Below are 27,619 nucleotides of genomic sequence, written 5' to 3' on the forward strand. Positions count from 1 at the left end.
TAATTAAATTTAACATACTTGTAAGGGGAAATGCCAGAGAAACCCATCACAACAGTATTTAACTTTAAAAAGGGGAACTATACAAAAATGAGGAAGCTAAATAAGAATTAGAAGAAACCGTCACAAGAGTTGAATCCCTGCAAACCTCATGAAAACTATTTTAAAGCACCATAATAGAGGCTCAAACTATATGTATACCCCAAATTAAAAAAAAATAACAAAAAAACCCCACAGTAAGAGGACCAGAAAGTGCCACTCTGGCTAAACAGCAGAGTTAAAGAGGTAGAGGCAAAAAAAGGGCATCCTTTTAAAAATTAGAAGCCAAATCCTAATGAGGAAAGAAGGAAGGAGAATAAACTCTGGCAAGTCAAGTATAAAAGTATAATAAGGCAGGCTAAGAAAGAATTTGAAGAGCAGCTAGCATACAACACAAACACTAGTTTTAAGTACATCAGAAGCAGGAAGCCTGCTAAACAGCCAGTGGGGCCACTGGACAATCGAGATGCTAAAGGGGCACTCAGGAAACACAATGCAATTGTGAAGAAGGTAATTTAATTCTTTGCATTTGTCTTCATGGCAGAGAATGTGGGGGGAATCCTCACACCCAAGCCATTCTTTTTAGGTGACATATCTGAGGAACTGTCCCAGGCTGAGTCAGTAGAGGAGGTTTTGGAACAAATTGATAAATTAAGTAGTGCTTAGTCACCAGGACCAGATGGTATTCACCCAAGAGTTCTGAAGGAACTCAAGTGTGAAATTGCAGAACTACTAACTGTGGTTGTTGCCTATCATTTAAATCAGCTTCTGTACTGGAAGACTGGAGTATAGCTAATGTGAAGCTGATTTTTAAAAAAAGGTTTCAGAGGCAATCCTGTCAATTACAGGCCAGTGAGCCTAACTTCAGTAACAGACAAATTGGTTGAAATTATAGCAAAGAACAGACGTAACAGACACAGATGAACACAATATGTTGGGGAAGAGTCAACACAGCTTCATGCATCACCAATTATAATTCACTGTGGGGATCAAAAGGCATATGGACAAGGGTGATCCAGTTGATATAGTGTGCTTGGCCTTTCAGAAAGCTATTGACAAGGTCCCACACCAAAGGTGTTTAAGCAAAACAAACAGTCATGAGGTAGGAGAGAAGATTCTCTCCTGGATCACTAACTGATTAAAAGATAGGAAACAAAGGGTAGGAATAAATGGTATGTTTTCCCAGTGGAAAGAGGTAAATCATGGTGTCCATCAAGGATCTGTCCTGGGACCTGTGCTGTTCAACATATTTATAAATGATTGGGAAAAGGGAGTGAACAATGAGGTGGCAACATTTGCAGAGGATACAAAATTATTCAAGATAGTTAAATCCTGTGAAAAGTTAGAGGGATTCCACAAAACTGTGTGATTGAGCAACAGAACAGCCAATGGTTTCAGAGTGGTAACCGTGTTAGTCTGTATCAGCAAAAACAACGAGGCGTCCTTGTGGCACCTTAGAGACTAACAAATTTATTTGGCCATAAGCTTTTGTGGGCTACAACCCATTCATCAGATGCCTGGAGTGGAAAATACAGTAGCAGGTATAAATACACAGCACATGAAAGGATGGGAGTTGCCTTACCAAGTGGCAATTTCAGCCAGTGAAATTCAGTGTTGATAAATGCAAAGTAATGCACTTTGGAAAAAAATCTCAACCATACATATAAAATAATGGGATCTAAATTAGCTGTTACTAATCAATAAAGAGACCTTGGAGTCAATAGTTGTCTGAAAACAACGTCTCAATGAGCAGCAGCAGTCAAAAAAGCTAACAGAATGTTATGAACCATTAGGAAAGGGATAGATAATAAAACAGAAAATATAATTCCACTATATCATAGAATATCAGGGTTGGAAGGGACCTCGGGAGGTCATCTAGTCCAACCCCCTGCTCAAAGCAGGACCAATCCCCCTTATAAATCCATGAGCCATATAATGCCACCATATAAATTTATATAAGCCCACACCTTGACTATTGCATGCAGATCTGGTTGCCCCGTTTCAAAAAGATATACATTAGAACTGGAAAAGGTACAGAGAAGGGCAACAAAAATGATTAGGGGTGTGGAACAGTTTCCATATGAGGAGAGATTAAAAAGACTTGGATTGTTCAAATTAGAAAAGAGATGACTAAAGGGGGATATGATAAAGGTTTATAAAATCATGAATGACATGGAGAAAATGAATAGGAAAGTGTTATTTACTTCTTCACATAACACAGGAATGAAATTAATAGGTCACTCAATGAAATTAATAGGCAGCAGGTTTAAAAAGGACATAAGTACTGCTTCACACAAATGTGTGAAGTTGTGTGAAGGTGGGGAACTGGGGAACTCTTAGTCAGGGGATGTCGTGAAGGCTAAAAGTATAACTGGGGGTTAAAAAAAATTAGGTAAGTTCATAGGTCCATCAATAGCTTTTAGCCATGAGGCTCAGGGACAACCCCATATTCTGGATATCCCTAAACCTCCAACTGCCAGAACTTGGGACTGGACCACAGAGAATGGGCCACTCTATATTGACATGTTCTGTTCATTCCCTCTGGAGCATCTGGCACTGGCCACTGTCAGTGGTGCCAGTATTGCAAATGGGCAAACCAATTGGGGAAAATACAAGAGCAATCCCAAATCTCAGAATAAAGTGGACCTCAGATTTCATTTTTGTTCTGATTGGTTCAGGTACACAACCCTTCTCCTGCTTTTTTCACCATAGCAGGTCTGTCTTTTACTGAAATATATTGCAAGGTGAGTCTCAGATCTAGCAGTCTCTGCTTGTCTAGCCACTGTCTACAGATCTCACGAGTGCTGGAAATGCATTCTGGGAACGACTGAGCTGGGAGAGCCCCACAACTTGCTAAGTTTGAAAACTGCAATATGAAGACAGCAAAAGAGTGAGTGCCAGACCTGAGACCTTGCCTTTCTGCTTCCAACAGAAGGCAGAAGACCTGAATGTTGAGATGAAGGAACTGGGGAGTTAGGAAACGGAGCTGAGAGGTTAGGTTGGGCGACTGTTAGGAGCTCAAGATATAGATCTGGATGGTCAGAATACTGATAATGGGAAACTCAGTCAGACAATGGGCCTACATGATCTCTTATTTTTAAAGAGGTGAAAATCCCAGATATGCAGGCTGTATATTTAAAAGCAGAGTACACAGTGCCCCGGGATTTCTATAGGCAGTTACAATGCACTACTTGTGAGTGCAGAAACATCTTGTGAAATTTTAACTATATCTGACATTGCTGATGAGAAGACACAGAAAAGTCAAATCCTGATCTAATTGTCATTGATATCCCAAGTCTATAAGTGAGTCAGCCAGAATAACAAGTTTTACAAATAAAGCTTGGCAATCTAGGATTGGCTAAGAGAATTCAAACTATTCTGCCAGACAAATGGAATAGAGTTTATCCCTAAGCAGAATCCCCATTTGTTTTCACTGTAAATTGCATGACTCCAGGGCCTGCTAGAGAAATCTTGGCAGGCACCAGTGATACCTGGTATAATGCCAGCCAACATTTCCTCAATGGAATTATGATAAAAATAACATTGTCTCTGTCAAGGTTCCTCCCCCACTCTGAACTCTAGGGTACAGATGTGGGGACCTGCATGAAAAACCTCCTAAGCTTATCTTTACCAGCTTAGGTCAAAACTTCCCCAAGGTACAAAATATTACACCCGTTATCCTTGGAATGGCCGCTACCACCACCAAACTAATACTGGTTACTGGGGAAGAGCTGTTTGGACGCGTCCTTCCCCCCAAAATACTTCCCAAAACCTTGCACCCCACTTCCTGGACAAGGTTTGGTAAAAAGCCTCACCAATTTGCCTAGGTGACTACAGACCCAGACCCTTGGATCTTAAGGGCAATGAACAATCCTCCCAACACTTGCACCCCCCCCTTTCCTGGGAAATGTTGGATAAAAAGCCTCACCAATTTGCATAGGTGACCACAGACCCAAACCCTTGGATCTGAGAACAATGAAAAAGCATTCAGTTTTTACAAGAAGACTTTTAATAAAAAATAGAAGTAAATAGAAATAAAGAAATCCCCCCTGTAAAATCAGGATGGTAGATATCTTACAGGGTAATTAGATTCAAAAACATAGAGAACCCCTCTAGGCAAAACCTTAAGTTACAAAAAAGATACACAGACAGAAATAGTTATTCTATTCAGCACAATGCTTTTCTCAGCCATTTAAAGAAATCATAATCTAACACATACCTAGCTAGATTACTTACTAAAAGTTCTAAGACTCCATTCCTGTTCTGTCCCTGGCAAGAAGCAGCATACAGACAGACACAGACCCTTTGTTTCTCTCCCTCCTCCCAGCTTTTGAAAGTATCTTGTCTCCTCATTGGTCATTTTGGTCAGGTGCCAGCGAGGTTACCTTTAGCTTCTTAACCCTTTACAGGTGAGAGGAGCTTTCCCCTGGCCAGGAGGGATTTCAAAGGGGTTTACCCTTCCCTTTATATTTATGACAGTCTCAAAAACACCTGCAGGAAATGACCAAAACCCAAAATCAAATACAATTTGTTGCAATATACTGGTCATCATGCAGATAATGGGCAAGACTTTTTTATTTTTTGGACCTGCACAGATGTTCAAGGTTGGGTTAGAAGGGTGCAAGCACCCATATACAGGCTGGGCACAAAATTATCCTTGTATTTGTAAGGATAAGGCCTTTTCCTGTAGCCATATTGTAAGGTCTGAGGCCTTTGTCTGTGGCCATATTAGGAGAGAAGCAGCCATGAGCTCAGAACCAGAAAGTCACATCTTCACATTCCATCTAAATTACATTAAAACAATGTACTATCGGGCTGTTAAGAAGTCGATCCTGTCCCAATAGTCCACCATCACCAGATTAAGAAACAGATCTTAAGATGGTTAAAGAAAACTTAGTTTAATAGCATTCCGTCTGGCAAGAAATCATATATCAATATCAATAGTTGTGGTTTCTTTCTTGTTTTGTCCTTATGGTCCCCACTTCTCTATTGTTTGTCTGTGTGATCTCTGTCTGGTTCTTTGATCGTTTCTGTCTGTTACATAATTAATGTTGTGAGGTGTAAATCAAGGAAGGTGGTGGAGTATGATTGGTTAAAGGATTGTTTTACAATATGTTAGGATTGGTTAGAAAATTGTTTAGTAATACTTTAGTAAAATGATTGGTTAAGGTATAGCTAAGCAGGACTCAAGTTTCACTGTGTGAACTGGGGTCCAAAAGGAAGTTCTTTGGAATCAACTCCAGGACACAACCCCAAGACCAGAGCTGCCAGACCTCAACAGCCTGCCAACCATGCTGTGGAGAAGCTGGAGTCCCCCACATGACCTGATCCTGACTGGCCATCAAGAAAAGTTCATCTGCCTTATTGGGAGTGGTGAGCATTGTATGCTTAGCGTTTGTATTCTGTTTTGGTAATTGTTAATAAATAGAGATTAATTGGATATTACTGTGTAAGGCTCTTTCACTGCTAAAAGACCCTGCAAACCTGCAGAGTGTAAGGTTATGCCTTGAGCCCTAGGAACTGGGTAAATGTTGGTGTCCCTACAGCGTGCAAGTAACAGAATTTTGTGGGGATAACATAATCTTGTGAGCACAAGAACTACTAAACTGCTGCCATTGAATTATTTATTATTTGCATTACAGCAAGCACCCAAAATGTGGTAGACATTGTAGAAACACATGTGAAGAGACCGTCCTTGTTATAAAGCAATTACACTCTAAGTGTACAGATCCTGCCGACTACGCCACTGTGACGGGTTGGATCACAGAAACCCCCTGGGAGCTGCCACCTGATATGCCAAGACTACTTCTGCCCCTGCTTTCCCTGCCTTCCCATTTTGGGACTTCAGTGCCCTGCCTGGTTTGAACCAGACCCGCTAGCCTGCGGCAAACCCAGACCCAGGTCTGAACCATGTCCCCTAACAGCTGTAGGCTTAATTGAAAGCAGGTTAAGAAGTGTTGCTGTCTTTAATACTCAGATGCTCAATTCCCAATGGGGTCCAAACCCCAAATAAGTCCATTTTACCCTGTATAAAGCTTATACAGGGTAAACTCAAATTGTTCGCCCTCTATAACACTGATAGAGAAATATGAATAGCTGTTTGCCCCCCCCCCCCCAGGTATTAATACATACTCTGGGTTAATTAATAAGTAAAAAGCGATTTTATTAAATACAGAAAGTAGGATTTAAGTGGTTCCAAGTAGTAACAGACAGAACAAAGTGAATTACCAAGCAAAATGAAATAGAACACGCAAGTCTATGTCTAATACACTAAGAAAACTGAATACAGATAAAAACCTCACCATCAGAAGAATTCCAGTAAGCTTCCTTTTACAGACTAGTCTCCTTCTAGTCCGGGTCCAGTAATCACTCACACCTTAGTTACTGTCCTTTGTTCCAATTTCTTTCAGGTATCCTTGGGGGTGGAGAAGCTATCTCTTTAGCCAGCTCAGGACAAAATGGAGGGGTCTCCCAGGGGTTTACATAGACTGTCTTATGGGTGGAGATCACCTCCTCTCTCCTTTGCAAAGTCCAGCTCCAAGATGGAGTTTTTGAGTCATATGGGCAAGTCACATGTTCATGCATGACTCAATTTTTACAGGCAGCAGCCATTGCCCACATCCTACCTTGAACGTCCTCATGTAGACTTCTTATGTGGATTGGAGCCTTTCAAGATCCATTGTTCATTACGTGCTTCTTGATTGGGCACTTAACTTGTAAATTCCTTTCTAAAGAAGCTGACCAAATGCTTTACTAAGGCTACTTAAAAATCAAGCAAGTACACAGCCAATATTCATAACTTTGAATAAAAAATGATACATGCATACAAATAGGATTAATAGATTCAGTAGATCATAACCTTTACAGAGATATATTACATGGCATATGTCACATAAAACACATTCCAGTTATGTCATATATACATTCATAAGCATATTTCCATAAAGCTTTATGAGGGGCACCATCACACGGTCATTTTAATACACATCGGAGGTAGATGGTTAAGAATCGAGTGACTACTGTGGAAAATTATGTTTCTTCGTGCCAAAGAATAAAGAATAACGTCTTTTACCATTATAAATCCAAAACGTGAGTATATTTAAGCGTTATTAAACCTTAGCGCAGGGGTAGGCAACCTATGGCACGTGTGCCAAAGGCGGCACATGAGTTGATTTTCAGTGACACTCATGCTGCCTGGGTCCTGGCCACCGGTCTGGGGGGCTCTGCATTTTAATTTAATTTTAAATAAAGCTTCTTAAACATTTTAAAAACCTTACTTACTTTACATACCACAATAGTTTAGTTATATATTAAAGACTTATAGAAAGAGAGCTTCTAAAAACATTAAAATGTATTACTGGCACGCGAAACCTTAAATTAGAGTGAATAAATGAAGACTCGGCACAGCACTTCTGAAAGGTTGCCGACCCCTGCCTTAGTGTTATTATCGGGCTGTATAATTATGAACTTTTCTTTGTTCTAACTAGTTCACATGTAATAAATAAGGTCCATAAAAGAAAAGTAACAGCATTAAAGCTTAATAGACTACAAAAGTGCTGATGTCACAGGCCAAGCGGGTAACCATGAGGAAGGGGATTACTTTCCAAACAACCAGTGTCAGGTTATTACGTCAAAAAAGGTCATTTTGTTTCCGTGTAAACGTTGTAACTAACTGTTTTAATAGGTAAGTGAGTGTATGTTACTAATCAGTGAACCTTTAAGCAGTGTTGGGATAGCTGCAATGTGGTTTAAATCACCAACCATGTGGTGTGTCAGCCATCCTTAACGCTATAATGCTTGCAGTTGGGAACACAGTTAGTACATAACAATATTCAAATGCCCCATGGCAGAAAGAGGAAAAGAAAGCCCTCAGGAACTGAGTATCATAAACAAAAGGCTGAGAAGGAAAAGGACCAAGCAAAACAGCAGGGATTCTTCCTGAAATATCTTCTCTTTAATCCAAATAAAGATGGAAGCAGTTCACAGCATCCAGATGAAGGCATTTTACTTGGCGAGGAGGTTAGCTCACATCCGCATGGAAGCGGATTGGAACATCAAGATGAAGGTATATTACTTTGAGATGGGGGTAACTCACATCCACAAAAAAGCAGTTTGGAAACTCAAGATGATGGAAACTTACTTCTAGATGAAGGCAGCTCACAGCATCAGACTGATATGGAAGTGGAAAAAATTTATTTACCTTCAGAGACACATGCAGAAATTGAAGTAAATGAAGTAGAAGGAAGAAAGGATGAGGAAGTTACAAACAAGTTACAGTATGGGGACCCAGCTTCATGGCCCAGATGTGATGACAGTGTGTGGCAAATTCTCGTGGAACATGGACCCAAACAAGTTCATGAATTTCCCTTCCCTAAGGGTAGAAATAAAAGAAAATTCTTTGCTCAGCATTACAAGAGGAAACTCATTAATGGGGAAGAAATTCATCAAAACTGGTTACAATATTCAGTGTTGAAGGACTCTGTGTTTTGCTTTTGCTGCAAGTTGTTTAGAAATCAAGCAATTGGTACATCACTTACTGAAAATATTTCAAAGGACTGGAAAAACATATCTTCAATTCTCTCTTCACATGAAAGAAGTACAGAACATTTGGAATGTTTTCAAAATTGGAAAGAACTTGAATTACGATTGAAAAAAGGAAAAACTATTGATGAAGAAAATTTACGTGTGATCAAGGTAAAAGAAGAATACTGGCAACAATTATTAGAGAGTCTGATTGTTTTAGTGAGAGTTCTCAGTGGGCAAAATTTAGCATTCTGCAGCCGTGGTAGAAATGAAAAATTATACACTCCAGGTAATGAAAACTTTTAAAAAATTTGTTGAATACCTAGCTTTGTTCGATCAAGTCATGAAGGAGCATCTATGTAAAATAACTGATCATGAAACACAGGTTCATTACTTAGGAAAAAATATGCAGAATGAACTGATTCAAATCCTAGCAAATGCCATTAAAAAGAAAATTGTAGAAGCTGCCCATTCTGCAAAATACTTTTCAATAATACTGGACTGTATACCAGATGTGAATCATTGACATTGATCATTCATAATAAATGATGTTGACCATTCATTTTGTGGATATGAAAAAGTCTGCAGATGAAGACAATGTTGAAGTGCTCATAAAGGAACATTTTTGGGGTTTCGCACCACTGAAGGAGATGACTGGAGCATTTATGACTGAAACTATTCTAGAAGAGCTTGGAACAATGTCATTATCTGTTGAAAACTTACGTGGCTAAGTAATGGGAGTAACATGAAGGGTAAACACAATGGTGTGCAAAGGAGAATGATGGAAATCAATCCTAGGGCCTTTTTCATTCCTTGCAGTGTGCATTCTCTGAATTTGTTTGTCAATGATGCTGCTAGATGCTGTTTGGAGGCAAGCAGTTTCTTTGACCTGGTGCAATGTGTTTGTGTGTTTTTCTCAGGCTCAACACACCCTTGGGAGATTCTGACTTGCCATGTGAATTCTCTAACTGTGAAATCACTTAGTCAGATAAGATGGGAGAGTCGCACTGATGCTTTGAAGCCTCTTCGCTATGAACTTGGAAACATTTATGATGCCCTAATTGAAATTTCTGATGATACTACCTTTACTGGATCATCTGGCAATACAGCACGTTCAGACGCAGAAGCTTTTGCAAATGGCCTTTCCAAGTTCAAATCATTTTGTGGTATAATATCCTTTTTGAGATTAACCTCACTAGTAATCAGCTTCAGGAAAAGAACTTGAACATACATTCTGCTATTCAAATACTGAAGCAAACTAAAAATATTCTAGATGAATTCAGAAGTGATGAAGGGTTCAAAAGAACACTGGTAGATTCTCTCGAGATTGCTGAAGAAATAGACTAACAGAATTTGAACTAGAGCCAGTTCACATTTGGCAAAAGAAACAGTAGTTTTCATATGAAGGACAAGACACACCCATTCGGAACCCAAAACAAAGGTTCAAAGTGAATTTCTACTTCGCAGTCCTGGATACTGCTATGCACTTGATTGACGAAAGATTTCAACAGATGCAGCAGCTAGAGTCAGTATTTGGCTTTCTATATGGTATCCACAGCTTGCAAAAGAAAACAGCAAAACAGATAATTTTGTATAAAACTGGAGTCGGCATTGTCTCATGAAAATACAAAAGATATTGATGCTACAGATTTGTGTAGTGAGCATCAGGCTTTTTCAAGATGACTTAAGAAACATAATATCTATTTTTAAAGTATTTTTTTCTATTTTATGTCAATTTAAATTTTCACAGTTACAGGAAATTTGGGGGCGGCAGACAATTATTTAAGGACAGTAGATGTTGCGATTCAAAAAACTGTTGTTACCATTAGAACACAAATTTTTAACATCACGTCAAAATATACAAGGTAAATAGCCTTAAATCAAACTCTAATAAGTTCTTTAGCAGCATTTTTCATACTTTACCTCTCTGCACATTTTTATTATCATAGGAATATTTTTCCATCAGTTTTTTTGTGTGCAGTGAAATTGCCATTTACTGACATTTTCCGATAAAAAAATCTAATAATGCCAAACTGGCTTACATCTCCAAGAAGGAGCAATATGCGTCCCATCTAGGGAGTGCTACTTATACATGGGGACAATCTCATTGGGAGTTCACCGATGACAGAGCTGGAACATTAATTTGATACATTTATTTTGTTGTGTTTCTTTTTAAAGGGGTGGGACAGAGGATTTGCATCAACAGTTTAATAGATAGCATTGCAAAAATGATCACAAAAGAAATAGCAAAAGAGCCAAGACAGCATTTTTCTGCTGTTGAGAAAATATAATCTAATAAATATATTTCCAACCCTGTGAGCAGGGTGTTGGCAACACAGCTCCCATTCATATTAATTGGAGGTGATATCCTGCTCACCACACCAGAAGTATTCCCCTAGCAATCCTCCAGAAAGAGAGGGGAAGCCAGAAATCCCAAGTGTTGATTCTGCCAGTCTCATCCCTATAGGCAGCAGTATTAATGAAACTAAACGCTTTATGGGTTAGGTACAAGATGTTCTTTCAGAAAAGAGCCATCTGTAGCCAAAGGCAAAGAGGAGGGAAATTATATGGAAAGAAGTAAAGAGAAAACAAGAAGCAATGCAAAAAAAAAAGTAATCTTATAGCTCTAGAGCAAAAGAAAATGTTTGGCACAGAAAGCTACGGAGCACATAATTAATGTGTACTGCGGGAAAAAGGCATAAGGGTTTGCAAGACACACAGATGTGAAGATTTACTAGGACATATTTAGGTTTCTCTCTCTCCAATGGGTGGTGCTTCACTGTTTTTGGACCACCAGGCAACAGAAGCAGTGACAGATCTGAATGACTCACAGACATTTCTAACATGAGTCAGTTATCACTTCCTGGAATAAGTATTGATTCCATTCCTGGCTGGACTAAAGGTGTCTCTGATAGCTCGTTAGTAAAATTATACCATGCTTAAGGACCATGGTTTTCTCCTGTAACTTTTTGTGTCTTCTAAGGCTGTGATCCAGCAAAGCAGTTAACCTGCTTAACTTTATTCCATTGACTACAACTGCATTGCTACTCACATGCTCAGAGTTTAGCAAATGCAAGTTCTTTCCTGGATCAGGGCCTAAATAGTTAATAGGTGTTTATAGTTTTACTATATTGTATTCTTCACTTACTGGCTCACTACCAGATTCTCATATATTCTTTCCCATGTGTTTCTACCATCCCTATGTGATCCTTGGATTTGTTCTTTCCATAGCTTAGATCAGTGGTCTCCAAAGTGGAATGCGCAAGATGATCCCTGGTGGTGCGCGGCAGGAGGAGCGCCACCGGCACGCCTGTGGCAGCTCTTCCCTTTTTTTCTTCGGCGGCAGACCTGCGGCAATTTTTCTTTTTCCTGGGGGTGCGCAATCAAAAAAGTTTGGAGACCACTGGTTTAGATGCTCAGTTGAAACCCTTGCCAAAGGTCATAAGGTCACCATCTTAGCCAAACCCATTTGGCATGAAAGTCTTACATGGAGTATTTTGGACTTTTTATAGGGTTTATAATGAGTTGATACTATGATAACGAGATCCTATTCCATGTGAAGGTGTAGCAGGGCTTCCTGTTCCTTACGAAGTTTATTGTATTCTGTTTGTATGATTATATAGAATTATTAGGGCTGTCAAGTGATTAAAAAATTAATCATGCTGTTAAACAATAATAGAATACCATTTATTTAAATATATTTGGATGTTTTCTACATTTTCAAATATATTGATTTCAATTACAACAAAGAATACAGAGTGCTCACTTTATATTTTTATTACAAATATTTGCACTGTAAAAATGTAAACAAAGGAAATAGTATTTTTCAATTCCCCTCATACAAGTACTGTAGTGCAATCTCCATCGTGAAAGTACAATTTACAAATGTAGATTCTTTTTGTTACATAGCTGCACTCAAAAAACAAAACAATGTAACAAAAAGAAAAGTGAGCACTGTACACTTTGTATTCTGTGTTGTAATTGAAATCAATATATTTGAAAATGTAGAGAAACATCCAAAAATATTTAATTCATTTCAAGTGGTATTCTATTGTTTAACAGTGCTATTAAAACTGCAAGTAATCTTCATTAATGTTTTTATCACGATTAATTTTTTGAGTTAATTGCGTGAGTTAATGGCGATTAATCAACAGCCCTAATAATTATAGTTCTATCTGAACTATCTGTCAGTGAAAAGCTTTATTCTATTTGCGCTTGCTTTAAAATCAGATGGGACCAATTTTAGCCAGGATTTCTTTTTTCCTCTCCAGCCTTTATTATTACTTTGGTTCAATGATTTGAAAGAACATTCAGTGTGAATTGTACTTAGAGTGCAAGACTAAAATAAAATTTAAGATTAAGAAAAGGGAGCAATAATGGAAGTTGTATATAAGTATTAAAACAGCAAGTGAAGTGTTCAATGTTTCCAAGAAAATTCCTTATCTAATAACAGAACATTGACACACACGAGGGAACAAAATCCCTCCTTCCGACTACAATTTTGCACAGATTTCTATTGATCCTGGCTATTTCTTTCAAAATGTAATCAAAACAATTACGTATCTAGGACCCCAAACATCTCCTATTAAAGTCAATGGGAGTTGTTCCACTGACTTCAAAAGGAGCAGGACTGGAGCCTAAATTTATTTAGTTCTTCACTGAACCTACCAATGATTTGAAAGGCAGCAATAAAAATATTCAAGTATTTGTGAAATCCTGTGAAATGCCCAAAGGCTGACTTTGGCTTGAGAGGGAAAACAACTTTATTTTTCACATTTGATCTTGCTATAGTCAAACTGCACATTAGGAGATAAAGGTGAGGCTGTGATTACATTCAGAGTTACAGTATCTTTTTCTTCTCTAATGTGATCTTTTCATGTTTACAGCATTTTGACTCCTAGTGGTATTGTGTTGTGCAAATGGTAGTGGTTTCACCAATAGTTAAAAGAAAGCATGTTCTGCCATATCAAGCAACTTACTTCCAGGAATGTGGCATGTATGCACAGGCTCTCACACAATGAGGCAGGCCTTATGTGGAGAAAGAAATATCAGACTAGCTGCTCACTTTCTGAGGAAGTTCACAGTCTAGCCCAGAGAGTATGATTTGATTACACATATTGGGCTCAATTCTCCCCTGAGTCTTAATAATCCTATATGTAGAAGAACAGGGAGCAGAGGGAGGGGCCATCAGGGAGCAAGTTACATCTACCTGACTCTCTGCCACCCCAGGCCTGCCCGGGGGAGGGGGGGAGGGGGAAGTGGGGCAATTTGCCCCAGGCGTGCAATTTCGGCAGCAATTCGGCAGTGGGTCTTTCAGTCCCTCTCTTCCTCGTCGGCAGCACTTCAGCAGTAGTTCAATCGCTCTGCTTCAGTCTTCTGCGGCAATTCGGAGGTGGGTCCTCCTGTCCTCTTCTTTCTTCGGTGGCACGACTTGGGTTTTTCTTTTTTTTTTTTCTTCACCACTTGGGACGGCAAAACTAACTGTTTTTTATGGAAGGGGCCCCCGAAATTGCTTTGCACCAGGCCCCCTGAATCATCTGGGAGGCACTGTGCCACCTACCCCCAGAATTATTTGGAGCAGTGTAAGCGGAGTGTCAAGTGTGCATGTTCCTCTCTTCCCCAGCATGCCTCAACATCTGTGGGGGGTCAGAGGAATAAGGGCAGAGGGTGGCTGGCATAAAAACTGGTCCCATCAGATTTGCACCAGTGAAAAGTTCTCTTCACAAGTGGACTTCTCAGCTGGCTACTTGTGGACAGAATCTAGCCACTTTGCACCACCTGGGCAGCACACGGTGACTGGATCTGTAACGATAAAGCCTTTTCCTGTAGCCATATTGTAAGGTCTGAGGCCATGGCCGTGAATTCAGATGAGACTGACCTTGCCTGACCAACAGGGAAAGTCCACCTGCATGATCCAGATTTGTGAGCATAACATTGTATGCTTAGCATGTGTATTTTGCTTGGTAATTGTTAGTAAATAGAGGATAAGGATATTACTGTGAAAGAGCTTTACACTGAGAAGAGGTCCTGCAAACCTGCAGAAGATATGCTCTGAGCTCTGGGAATTGCGTAAGGGTGGGGGTGCCTAAATTAACAGGATTATGGCTTGAGCCCATGGAAGGATAAAGAGTGGGTGCCCTAGAGCATAAGGTTACACCTTGAGCCCTAGATACTGGGAAAAGGTGGGTGCCCTTACAGTGTGTAACAGAATTTTGTGCAAGTAACAGATCATATCATAAGAAATGGCGCTTTATCTTTAAGCAGTTTTTGTTTTAAGCAGTTTTGTTCAGTTTGGCCATTTGCTACTCTTTCTCTTGGAGAAAAAACTTCACATACCCTTCATAATGCTCATCTCCTGCTCTTCACATGAGCATTTTTCTGCCCCCGGCTCTGCACTTTGGGGGGGCCCCCACGCTTCAGGGGGACATGGGGTCCAGGGTGGCCTGGGGACTTAGCGGGGGACCTGGCGCCGGCAGCAGCAAGCGACCCCGCCTCAGCCCGCCCCGCTCCGCCAGCTCCCGGTGTCGCTTGGGGGAAGGTATGGAAGCTGGAAAGAGGTGGAGAGAAGGGATTTGGGAGAAGGGATGGAGTGGGCGCAGGGAGTGGGCAAAGCAGGGATGGGAAGAGGCAAGGCGGGGGCAGAGCAGAGGCAGGAAGAGGCGGGCAGAGGCTAGGGGGAAGGGGTTGAGTGGGGACGGGGTGGAGCAGGGCAGGCTGGGGCCGGGTCGCCTGCTGCTGCTGCTGGTGCCAGGCCCCCACTACCCCCCAGGCTGCCCTGGACCCTCCATCTCCCTGAAGCACAGGGCCCAGGGCAGTTGCCCTGGTCCATCCTATGGACGGGACGGCTCCAAAAATATAAACCCGAACACTAGTGGAGCATTGGCACCATAGGCCCATATAACTCGCTGCCTATGATAGCAGATGATGTATTTCAGTCTTGTATGGCTTTTATGAGATTTAGACTTGTTTAAATATTGCATGTGGCAGTAAGTTAAGCATTTTTGAGTTATCTGGAATGGTAATGTTGAAATAAATATGCTAGTTCTTGGAGTAAATGAGAAAGCTGACTTCAATGCTATTTTAACAGTTCAAAGAAAAGGAAACCAGTGGTGCTCCCAGACCCACTAGATGGCACTGTGTACAGGTCTGATAATGTGTGATATTAACCATCAGGGAAAAGTTCTTAGCAAAACCAAGAGGCAAAAATAAGTCTTAGCCCAAAATCTCTATAGTTCCTTGAATCGCTTAGATTTCCAACAAAATTTCTAAATCTGGAACTTCATACAACCATTCTGCCTGCTCAGCAACTTTCCTCAGTCACTCTAAATTAATGCTCTTTTACACAATTACTGCTATTTTCCCCCCAGAAGCGCCAGTGTTTTTCTTCCAGGCCCTGGCCCACTCCCAAAACATTCCAGAGGTTTCATGGAATATTTAGAAAACCAGTGCATATGACTGGAGGGATACATATTTCAACCAACCCTCTCAAAAAGATTGTAAGTTACACTGATGTGATCCTATGCTTCCATCCTGGTTACAGATTGTCTGATATAGAGGCTTGATCCGGATCCCATTAAAGCCAATGGGATTCTTTCCATTGAGTTCAGTGGGAGTTGGATCAGGACCTCTGTTGGGCTGCCAAGAGACAAAAATGAGGGCACTGTTATTTCATATGGATAAACCTTTTCCTCTTCTTTGTCTGGAACATCTGCCCTCACTCAAACACCCACCAGTTAATACTCCCATTGAAAGCTGATGGGATGATAAGGTGCAGTTTACAGTTCTATGTTTTGGAGCAGCTTTTCCCCATGTGTGCTTTACTAACTGCTATGGGAGTGTGTTTTTCAAAGGTAAAATCTCTGTCTGTTACTCCCTCACAACCCCCATCTTTAAAAATGTCACTTTGGCTGTGACTCCTCCAGGGCTCTAAAACACAGGATTGAGGTTCTTTTATCTTTTGAAAGGGTTTTAATGACTTGGCTTCCCAAGCAAAAGTGCTACACAAGAAGATCCCTATTCTCCTCCCCTTTGACTTCATTGCTCATTCAAATTCCCTTAATTAGATACATTAAAACATTCTGTTCAGTGTTCTAGCCACAAATAATCCAATTTTAAAAATACATAGAAAATATATAGGCTGAGCAAAGTCAGCAATAAAGTGCAGTGACTCATCAAAGGCAAGTCCCACTCTACCCACTCAAGGCACACTTCAAAGAAAGTCTGGGTATATAGGTCACTAACAGGATGTTTGACTCACCACTGCAGCGCCTCCAGCTGGCCATCCTGGGAATTAGCTCAGGGTTGCCAGTGCATCCTCCTCTGGTGGTGTCTCACCCATCATCACTTCTGTCTCCACCTCCAGGACCCACATCGCTCCCCTGACCATGTCATCCTCTTCTGGCTGTGCCCCACTCGGTTGTTTCCCTCCTTCCAGGGGACCAACAGTCCTCAGTCCAACCACTTGCCAGTCCAACCACTTGCCTCAGTGGCAAACTGCAGTCCATACACTGGCCACTCCCCTCAGTGGCAAGTGGAGGCTAAGCAGGAAGTCGGGGAGGGGAAGACCTGGGCCCCACTGCTACTCCGGGTCCTGACTCAGGGACCCTACAGCCATCAGCCTTATGCTGCCCCTCCTTCAACTCCACCATCTCCTTTCCCTGGCCATTTCACTGCAGCCCCGGCACCTCTCCTCTGCCCTTGTATCAGGGCCTCAGCCAGGCAGCTGTCAGCCTGGAGCTTCCTCGTACTCTGCTGACCCTGCCCAGCACTGCTCTGTCCATGGTTCTCTAGCCCTCTAAGCAGCCAGTCCTCCTCCCTCAAACTCCATGGAATGATTACCTCTGTTTTGCTCAGCAGCCCCTTCTTATATGGGCCTGTCTGGCCCTGATTGGCTCCTCCAATAAATGTTCCCCCAGTTGGCTGGCATTACAAGCCTTTTCCTTATCGGCTGCCTCTCACGCAGCCTTCCCAAGATTGCTTTAACCCCTTACATACCAGTGAGGGGCCCCATCACAGTCACACGGAGCCTGTTTCTCCAGTGAGGGTAAGTTCCAGAAGCCCAGGGTGGCTACTAAAAATGGAATTCTGAGCTCTAGTCACAGAGAAATTGTCAAACAAAGATCAAAAGAAGAGGAAACAAAGAGAAAAATGAGGTGAAACTTACTCTTATCTTTTTAGGCACTGGTCCTGCAATTGAGTACATGTGGGTGGACCATGAGCCTGCACAAAGGCCAATGGAGTCAACAAGACCCCATATTTATGCATGAATGTACCTATTCACAGACAGTTGAAGGAGAGGGGCCACATTTAGCACAGTACTGTGGTTTAAGGCTTTTCAAACTTTAAAAATGGGCCCATCTCTTAAATGGACAGCTAGTTACATCAAAACAAAAAAGAAAGAAAACAAAAAATGAAAACAGGCAATCCACCAAGGTTACCATATTAAGAGTATTCACTGTATTCAGTGTTTTATCAGCAACTATATAGGCTCCCAGCCTTGAAATTTTCCTAAGGCCTGATCTTCAGGCTCAGCTAAGCTCTACTCAGTGCAGGACATGAGCAGGGGGCGAAGTGGGGAGATTTTGGGGGCCCAGGCCTGAGTTATGACAGCTGCAATGCTGCTTTAACTTATAGCAACTTGTAATGACCCCTAAGGGACATTACACCAACCAGGGAACACTGAAGTGCAGAGTACTGTAGCCAAGACCTTCACAACATGACCCCTATGCCAGGGTAATGGCATGGAGCAAGTTAAACGGTCCAAAGCAATCCTCAGGTGCCCATTTATTGCAAGTTTTCCTGCTCTATAGCAGAGGCCAGAATCTGATCCCCAAATCTTCTGCTAGCTCCACAGAACAATTCCTCACTTATTAAACCTCTATCACAAAACTGGTGGGTATGTCTGTGTTCTGTATTTTCTCTAGGCAAAGAGCAAATCGTTTGGGGTCACGTTGTTTGTCAGACTTTGCAACTGCCTAATAATTTCTGGCCTCTCTGAATGTTATTTGAGAAAGCAGGGCCAGGGCACAGTTCAGCATTCCATGTCCTCTTCCAGTGTCTGAGGATCCAGTTCTTATGTTTGCTTGTTTTTTTAAAGAGAATAAGGTGTTCGGGGGGGGGGGGAGGAATCAACAGACCTTTGAAGAAAACCATTTGCAGATGATCAAAGAGTGAGGCACTACACAAATATTATGAAAATAACAAGAAGCTGTGAAACATCAGCACTGGTTTTCCATAACAACTAAATACACACCTGCAGGTTCACATTTTCTTCTGTGCCCTTTGCCACCATTAATGATTCATGTTTAAACAGTGTAGAGATTCTGCTTTCATTTCTCCTGTAACTTCTTGTTTGGTCCTATAATGAAGCAATTAAAGTGAGTTTATGATATTAAAGTTAAAGTTGGCAAATCCAAACCTACCTGCAGTGCTTTTAGGTGGCAAACCAGTAGGAATCCACCCTCAGCTCAACATGTGTGTGTATGTTTTACAAGCCTTTTAAACCCTGTCCCTGAAAACCTACCTTAAAAGCTTCTAGATTACCTGCAGGGTTTCAGATTCTATTGCACTTAATCAGAATTTAGAAGCCTCTAGGAATAGTTCAACAAAATAAAGGAATTTAAACTAGGATATTCTTAACCTCTTTACAACTGAATGGATTTATTTCAAACCTTGCTGTTGCTACTTTAGATGGATGTTACATTGAAATCAAGGTATTCAGTGTCAGGCTATATCAGTAATGAATAGATAATACGATGTTTCCGTACAGGTACCCAGTACATTCTGCATCAGCAAAGGAGTAGGCCTTCACAAAGGAACAACCAGCTATAAGGTGCCCCATAAAGGCTCAACCCCACTTTGTGGAATACAATTATCAGAACAGTTTGCAAAAATAATAAAATAATAATAATAATAATAATAATAATAATAATAAAAACTTTACACATACGCAACAGCTTCAAGCATGTGTAAAGTGCCAGATGTGATTCTGATTATGTACTACATTCCAGCTGATAACAATAATCAGATTCTCCTTCGAGCCCTGACGAAGGGGCAGCACAGGGGAGGAATCATGCATGCCTCACTGAGTCATAATTCCTTCTCTGTTCCTCCCTTACTGACCCATGCCAGCAGTGGATTATTATCTCCACATGTCCTTCCAGCTACAATAGCCTGTGAGTTGGGAGTGATGGGCAGAGCAAGACTCTGTCCATTAGCATTGCCCTGTTTGGAGAGGAGGGGCAAGCAGCCATTTACCCATGTATACCTGGACCTAAGGTATAGGGGAGGCCATACAGAGACACACTAGGTGTGTATGGGTGGGTCTTCCTTCACCTTCTGCCCCTTCACAGGCACAGAACCCAGGCCACTGTCTCTCCCAATCTAATTTAAGCAATGATAATTTATTTGCATTTTCTCAATTAAAAGCAACAAAGACACAGCAGGTCTGACTCTACTCTGGCTTGCATTGATTGTACATAATGTAACTCCATTGACTTCAACAGATTTACTCCTGATTGATCCCAGTCTATGTGAGAGAAGAATCAGGCCCAATTCATCTACACTATACCAGCTAAAGTTATCAACTTCAGGAGCAATGCTACCAGTTGCCTATTCCAGTGTTCAGTGCTTCAGCTGGTGGTTGTAATGGTTGTGTGGCTGGTGTGTAGTAGTTATGTATGTAATAATGATAATTGTAATTCTACCACCACAAAGGCATTGGTGGTGATACTGATTTGACAGCAGTTATGCCAGAGAGAGGACAGAAAAGGCAATTTCTTTTGAATGTATTACTATTTATCTCTAGGGTGACGAGAAGAAGGTGCTGAAGAGAAGATTTAAGAGTCACCTGACCACAAGCAAAGTAAGCACATTACTTCCACAGTGTACCTGAGCCACTACACTCCTCCATCCTGAGAAGAGCAGGCATTTGAAGGTTACTGACAGATATTGCTCCTCACATAATAGAAGAATATATTGTGACTGAGCAATCTGCCTGGATATACTAGTATTGGCCATTGGTTTCTTTTTGAGTTTGAGCCAGACTTTACACCATCCTCATTTGCAATACGTTCCATTTTCCATGAGTGGCATTGTAATAAGGTGGAGTGGCCTCATTCCAGTGCAGAGGGGATTAACTCACCTTGTTCGGCTCCGCTAATCCCTCCCCACCCCTCTTGCAGGAATTGTGTGTGTGTGGTGGGGGAGGAAATATAAGATCAGGGCCCTGCATCTCAGTTGGAGCCAGACCACAAAGGTGAAAAACCCCCAGGGTCTCTGCCAACCTGACCCAGGAGAAAATTCCTTCCTGACCCCAAATATCAGTTATCAGCAATTAGGTAAACCCTGAGCATGTGGGCAATACCCACCAGGCAGATACCAGGGAAAGAATTCTCTGTAGTAACTCAGAGTCCTGCCCATCTAGCATCCCATCTCCAGCTTGGGAATTTTTGCTACTGGCAGTTACCAATGGGCCACATGCCATTATAGGCAATCTTATCATACATACCATCCCATCCATAAATTTATCAAGCTCAGTCTTGAAGCCAGTAAGGTTTTTTGCCCCCACTGCTCCACTTGGAAGGCTGCTCCCAAACTTCACTCTTCTGATGGTTAGAAAACTTCACCTACTTTCAAGCCTAAACTTGTTGCTAGCCAGTTTATAACCATTTGTTCTTGTATCCACATGGGCGCTTAATTTAAATAACTCCTCTCCCTCCCTTTTATGATTCCTCTGATGTATTTATAGAGAGCAATCATATCTCCCCTCAGCCTTCTTTTGCTTAGACTAAACAACCCTTTGAGTCACTGATAAGGTAGGTTTTCCATTCCTCAGCTCATCCTGCTAGCCTTTCTCCGCACCTGTTCCAGTTTGAATGAATCTTTCTTAAACATGAGAGACCAGAATTGCACACAGTATTCCAGATGAGGTCTCACCAGGGCCTTGTATAATGGTACTAATGCTTCCCTGCCTTTACTGGAAATAGCTCACCTGATGCATCCTAGGACTGCATCAGCCTTTTTTATGTCTGCATCACATTGACAACTCAAAGTCATCTTGGGATCAACCAATACACCCAGGTCTTTCTCCTCCTCTGTCACTCCTAACTGATAGGTACCCATCTTATAGTAAAAATGCTTGTTGTTAGTCCCTAAGTGCATAACCTTGCACTTTGCACTATTAAATTTCATCCCATTTCTATTACTCCAATTTTCACGGTCATCCAGATCTTCTTGTATGATATTACAGTCCCCCTCCTTATTGACAATATCTCCCAACTTTGAGTCATCCACAAATCCTATTAGCACACTCACACTTTTTGGGCCAAGGTCAGTAATAAAAATGTTAAATAAGATTGGTCCCAAGACTGATCCCTCCAGGCTGACAGTTCACCTTTCCGTCTGGCCCACTGTAGCCTCCCCTTTAACCAGTTCCTTATCCACCTTTCAGTTCTCATATTAATCCCCATCTTCTCCAATTTAACTAATAATTTCCTGCGTGGAACTGTATCAAATGCCTTACTGAAATCCAGGTAGATTAGATCCACTGCATTTCCTTTGCTAGAAAATCAGTTATCCTCTCAAAGACGGAGATTTGTAAAGCCATGTTGGCACCTTTTGTAAAGCCATGTTGTATTTTATCCCAGTTACTGGTTTCAGAGTAGCAGCCGTGTTAGTCTGTATCCGCAAAAAGAACAGGAGTACTGGTGGCACCTTAGAGACTAACAAATTTATTTGAGCATGAGCTTTCATGAGCTCAAGAGGTGAGCTCTCTAAGGTGCCACAAGTACTCCTTTTCTTTATCCCAATTACTGTTCACCTCTATGTCCTTAACTACTTTCTCTTTCAAAATGTGTTCCAAGACCTTGCATATAATTGAGGTCAAACTAACAGGCCTGTAGTTTCCTGGATCACATTTTTTTCTTAAAAATAGGAACTGTATTAGCAATTCTCCTGTCATAGGGTATGACCACGGAGTTTACAGATTCATTTAAAATCCTTGGTACTGGGCTTGCAATTTCATGTGCCAGTTCCTTTAGTATTCTAGGACTGAGAATATCTGCCCCCCCCCCTGCAGTTTAGTCCTATTTAGCTGTTTGAGTTTGATTTCCACACAGAGGTGAAAGTAAGCCGGTACACCCCGATATGGCATACTAGCAAGAGCCGGTGCGCCTTACTGGGGTGGATCGGCTTCCCCAGGTGCAATTTAAAGGGCAGCTCCCAGCAGCAGCTGGAGCCCCAGGCCCTTTAAATTGCCCTGGGGTAGCGGCAGCGGGGCTCGGGCAGCAATTTAAAGGGCCTGGGGCGGTAGCGACAGCCGAGCCCTGGGCCCTCTAAATCGTCCCCAGAGCCCCACCACCGCTTCCCCAGGGCTCCGGCAGGCTCTGGGGACGATTTAAAGGATCCTGGGAGGTCGTGGCGGCCGGAGCCCCGTCCCCGGAGCCCTGCTGCCGGAGCCCTGGGGAAGCAGCAGCAGGGCTCCGGGGACTATTTAAAGGGCCCAGGGCTCTGGCCACCACTACCGCCCAGGACCCTTTAAACAGCAGCCAGAGCCCCCAGCTGCCGCTGTTACCCCGGGAAGGGGGAAGGAGGCACTTGCCGGTACACGGTGGGCTGGGGCTGGCTCTGACCTCTCCCAGCCCTGCCCCTTCCGCCCGAGGCCCTGCCTCTTCCGGGGGCCAGAGCCGGCCCCAGCCCAGCCCCGTACCAGTAAGTCCCTAGACTTACTTTCACCCCTGCTTCCACCTCACATGTGGTAATTTCTACCTCCACATCCTCGTTGCCATTAGCTACCCTGCCACTATCCCTAAACTCTTTATTAGCCTCATTAAAAACTGAGGCAAAGTATTTTTTTAGGTATTGGGATGTTCCTAGATAATCCTTAATCTCCACCCCATCCTTACTACTTAGTGGTCCCAGTTCTTCTTTCCTTGTTTTCTTCTTATTTATATAGCTATGAAATTTTTACTAATGGCTTTCATTCCCTTTGCAAGGTCCAACTCTGCTTGGCTTTTGGCAGTTCTCACTTTATCCCTACATTTTCTGACCTCCAAAAGGGGCTTTCCTTGGTGATCCCTTCCATCTTCCATTCCTTGTAGGCTTTCTTCTTTTTTTTAATCATCTGTTTGAGATGCTTGCTCATCCAGCTTGGTCTGCAACCTTTCCCTACAATTTTTTTTCCCTTGCTTAGGATGCAGGCTTCAGATAGTTTCTGCAACTTTGACTTAAAGTAATTCCAAGACTCCTCCACATTCAAGCTCATTGTGATACCAGACTTTCAACAGTATTTTAATATTTACATTACCAGCTCCAAAGTAGGAGGTGAACTGAAGCATTTTTCCAGGCTTGATGAAAATCTGAAGACCAATGGAATGACCCAATGAGAATGAATTTTGACATTAAAAGGTTTGTCTGAGAAAGGAGAAAATAAAAAGGGAAGCAGGGAGTGATCATTGGAAGGCAAAGTGTAGTAAGAGTGAGATGTCTGTAATGCAAGCTGAACTCCAAAGAAATAACAACATACGTCTATTCCTTTTCATGGCTTGAAGCAATTCTATGGAATTTACCATATATGGAAGCCATATGTTGTGTAAGCCCAAAGGTGTCTATAAAATGGTTCTGTATGATTCTCTCAGAAAAACAAAATTGTAATGATCATTTGTAAATAGCACACTTATCACAGTAGGAAAATAAATTTCAGTACATGGGGTCTCAAAGAGCTAGAGGCAATATTTGCAAATAACTTGATTTATAAATTTATAGCATGAGCGTTTTGGTATACTTTTTTTAACCAAGAAAGGTATAAATTGCTTTTAAATTACTCTTTTGCAAATTACATAAAAATAACCAGACACTTTGTAAATATTTAGTGTATCTCATGCAACAAATATCTCCCTTCCAATGCGTGTGAAATGCTTTGAGCCATGTAGTTTAGTAGAGAAAATATAGATAATTACAATGCCATTTATTCAGCAGAAATGTTACCTATCTTTTCCACACATTACCACACTCGCAGAAACCACATAATGGGCTTCCTTTGCTTTCTAGCTATTCAGCAGAAATGTGGTCATTTTGAAGAATACTTTCTAGTCAGTTCTATTTAGCCATCTCCTTGGGAACTTCCTTTAGAAAGCCATAAGGAGGTGTAATGGATACCCACTAATTGCAGAATACTCATCCTTTTCCAGTAGACAATGAAACTACCTTGGAGAAGCATTTTAAACATGTTTTGAAGTTCATCCTCTTCTGAGCTGTAGCAGCAATAGAAAATTCTATGCCCCTTAGGAATTTATTACTGTAAGGACTGCTTGTCAGCAAATAATTGTTCCCATATGTAATTATGGAAATGTAGTCCATTTTTTGAAGTCGCTGTGACGGGTTCCTCTCGGGGTGCCACCTGGAACCGGGGAACCACGGAGCCTTCCTGAGCCACCAGCCTGGGTTCCCACTCACCCTGTAATGCTGTGACAAGCTGCAGACACGCTCCCAGTCTCACATTTTCACCCGCACATAGGTAGGGACACACACAACTGCAGCTACTCCTGAGATCAGCTCTGCATGGGAAGGCTTCAGCTAAGGCACCTCCCAGTTCCTAAGGCACACTCCCGACTCTGGAAGGTAAACCCAAAATTATACCGTCTTGCGCTGCACAGAGAGAGATCTGTACAGCGTAAGCTCATGAGATTTGCCCCCTCCCTCAATGTGGAGAAGAATATATATAGCTTTCTGCCCCCAGTTATGACTTCCATACACTGGTTTTAGACAAAGCAAAAAATAACTTTATTAACTACAAAAGGCATATTTTAAGTGATTAAAGCAACTTAAGCAAACAGATCAAAGCAGATTACCAAGCAAACAAAGCAAAACCTGCAAACTAAGATTAATATAAAGAAATTGGATCTGTGTAGCAAATTCTCACCCTAAATGTTGTTTTAGGCAGATTGCAGAGATTCTTGAAGGCAAGCTGCACTTGCTTGCAGCTTAAAACTCCAGGTATTCCTTTCACAGGCTAGAAATCCCTCTAGCCAGGGTTCAGTTCTTCTCCCCCCAGTTTAGTTCTTGTTTCTCAGGTGTTTCCAAGCATCCCTTTGGGTGGGGAGACAGTGAAGAACTACAATAATGTCACTCCCCTGCCTTAAATAGCTTTTGCATATGGCGGGAACCCTTTGTCTCGATCTTTAGTTCCCATGCCTTTCTGTGGAAAAACACTGGTATTCTATGATGGAGTCCAGTACCAGCTGACTTGGTCACATGTCCCTGTAGGGACATAGCAGCCATGACTCAGAAGCTGTTTGTAGCGTCCACAAGAAGGTTCCCCAGGAAGGCTCCCTGGTGGAAGACTACCTTCTTCTAAGACCTATTTTAATCCCTAATGGTCCATTAACTTGAATGGTTCCTTCCCAGCTAGCCATCTAGACTGATAGTCTTTTGTCCAGTGGGCATTCCCCATCTGTAAACACAATTTGTAATACAGATACATAGTCAATATTCCTAACTTCAGATATAAAAATGATACATGCATACAAATAGGATAATAATATTCAGTAAATCATAACCTTTCCAATGATATCTCACATGACCTATCTTGCATAAAGTACATTATAATTATGTCATAATCATATCATAATAATATTACTATGAAGAATATGAGGCATAATGCCACAGTCACGATAACAGATGCACACAGGCATGAGCGCCCACCAAAGATGTGTTTAGATGGGCAGGATGCTAATCATTATCAGCACCATCTCTTCTTCAGACTTTTTTTTCTTTATCACATTTCTCCATTGATGTCACATGCCTATTTACACCTGATTGTTCATGCATATTTATGAGCCGATGGAGAATACTTTGCAAAAGGAAGCCAAGGGGTTTGCGTAGCACCCACCACAGATTCACAGAGAACTGAAATGGAAAAAATGAGTCCGCTAAAGAGTCAGGTTATACTGGCTTGTGCACAGGAGATTTTATTAAGAACACGTCCTGTCAAAACATAAGTGAATGAAAAGTAATGGATGCTGGCACTCAGTCAAAGGGCAAACTACAGCAGGCCAACATTAGAGACCATCTAAAAAGAGTCAAGGAGGCAGATCCCAAAGTATACACATATGTACTGAAAACCTGTCACTGTTGCATAAGCTCTGCCTTCTTCAGTGCTTTTTTTTAAGATGAAAAAGCTACTGCTGGGTTGTGCTGAGACCCTCCTTTTCACCTGGTACCTGGATTGTAGGTCCTGTACAAGTGAAGACAAATGTATCCCACTTCTCTGCTGTGTTATACTCACACAGGTGAGGAGAATTGTTCGAGTACAGGATTGTCAGGCAGGATCTCCCGTGTTCTGATCCTGTCAGAAGCAAATCTCATAACCTCCCTGCCTTAGTTCCTCACCTGTGAAACAGTGATAATAATAACAGGTTTCAGAGTAACAGCCGTGTTAGTCTGTCTTTGCAAAAAGAAAAGGAGTACTTGTGGCACCTTAGAGACTAACCAATTTATTTGAGCATGAGCTTTCGTGAGCTACAGCTCACTTCATTGGATGCAACCGATGAAGTGAGCTGTAGCTCACGAAAGCTCATGCTCAAATAAATTGGTTAGTCTCTAAGGTGCCACAAGTACTCCTTTTCTTTTTGCAATGATAATAATACTTATTTATGGAGGGAGGAGAGGGCCCCAGGATATTGCTTACTAAATATTACTGAGTTTATTGAGTCCTCAGTTCTGCCGTGCTTACCTTCTCCTATCCCACAGCTCTTGACTGGCATTTCATTGAGGCTCTGGATTTTGCCTCTGCATTCCACAAAAGGACTTTCCTGGGCTCTCTATTGTTCCACTCTCTGTCTCCATGTCTGTTTGCTTTTGACCAGGCAGTGGGTGAGTTCTGTATTTCTTTTGCCCTCTTTATTTTCTGTGTATAGTGTATATTTTGCTTTGCATTTTAGTCTCCTCTTATGTCTTTGGGGTTCCCCAGGCGTGCCTGTAACATTCCTGCATTTCAGGGCCCAGCGTGCCCCCTTCGGAGGTGGCAGGGAATCAGTGCTCACAGTTGATTAGTCTCTCCCCT

The 27,619-nt window shown here is 41.8% G+C and overlaps 1 long non-coding RNA gene across 1 annotated transcript in view; it reads left to right on the top strand.

The window, feature by feature from the left end:
• LOC125634764 (uncharacterized) overlaps nucleotides 1–27,619 on the top strand; it is a 71,175-nt gene that overhangs the window by 40,611 nt on the left and 2,945 nt on the right. Inside the window, exons 2-3 of the long non-coding RNA XR_012667428.1 lie at nucleotides 20,366–20,422; nucleotides 27,307–27,429. This is a non-coding gene — a long non-coding RNA (uncharacterized LOC125634764). The remainder of the gene's footprint in view (nucleotides 1–20,365; nucleotides 20,423–27,306; nucleotides 27,430–27,619) is intronic.

The sequence above is a fragment of the Caretta caretta genome, chromosome 3 (assembly GCF_965140235.1).
Source record: "Caretta caretta isolate rCarCar2 chromosome 3, rCarCar1.hap1, whole genome shotgun sequence".
In the NCBI taxonomy this organism is placed as follows: domain Eukaryota; kingdom Metazoa; phylum Chordata; order Testudines; family Cheloniidae; genus Caretta; species Caretta caretta.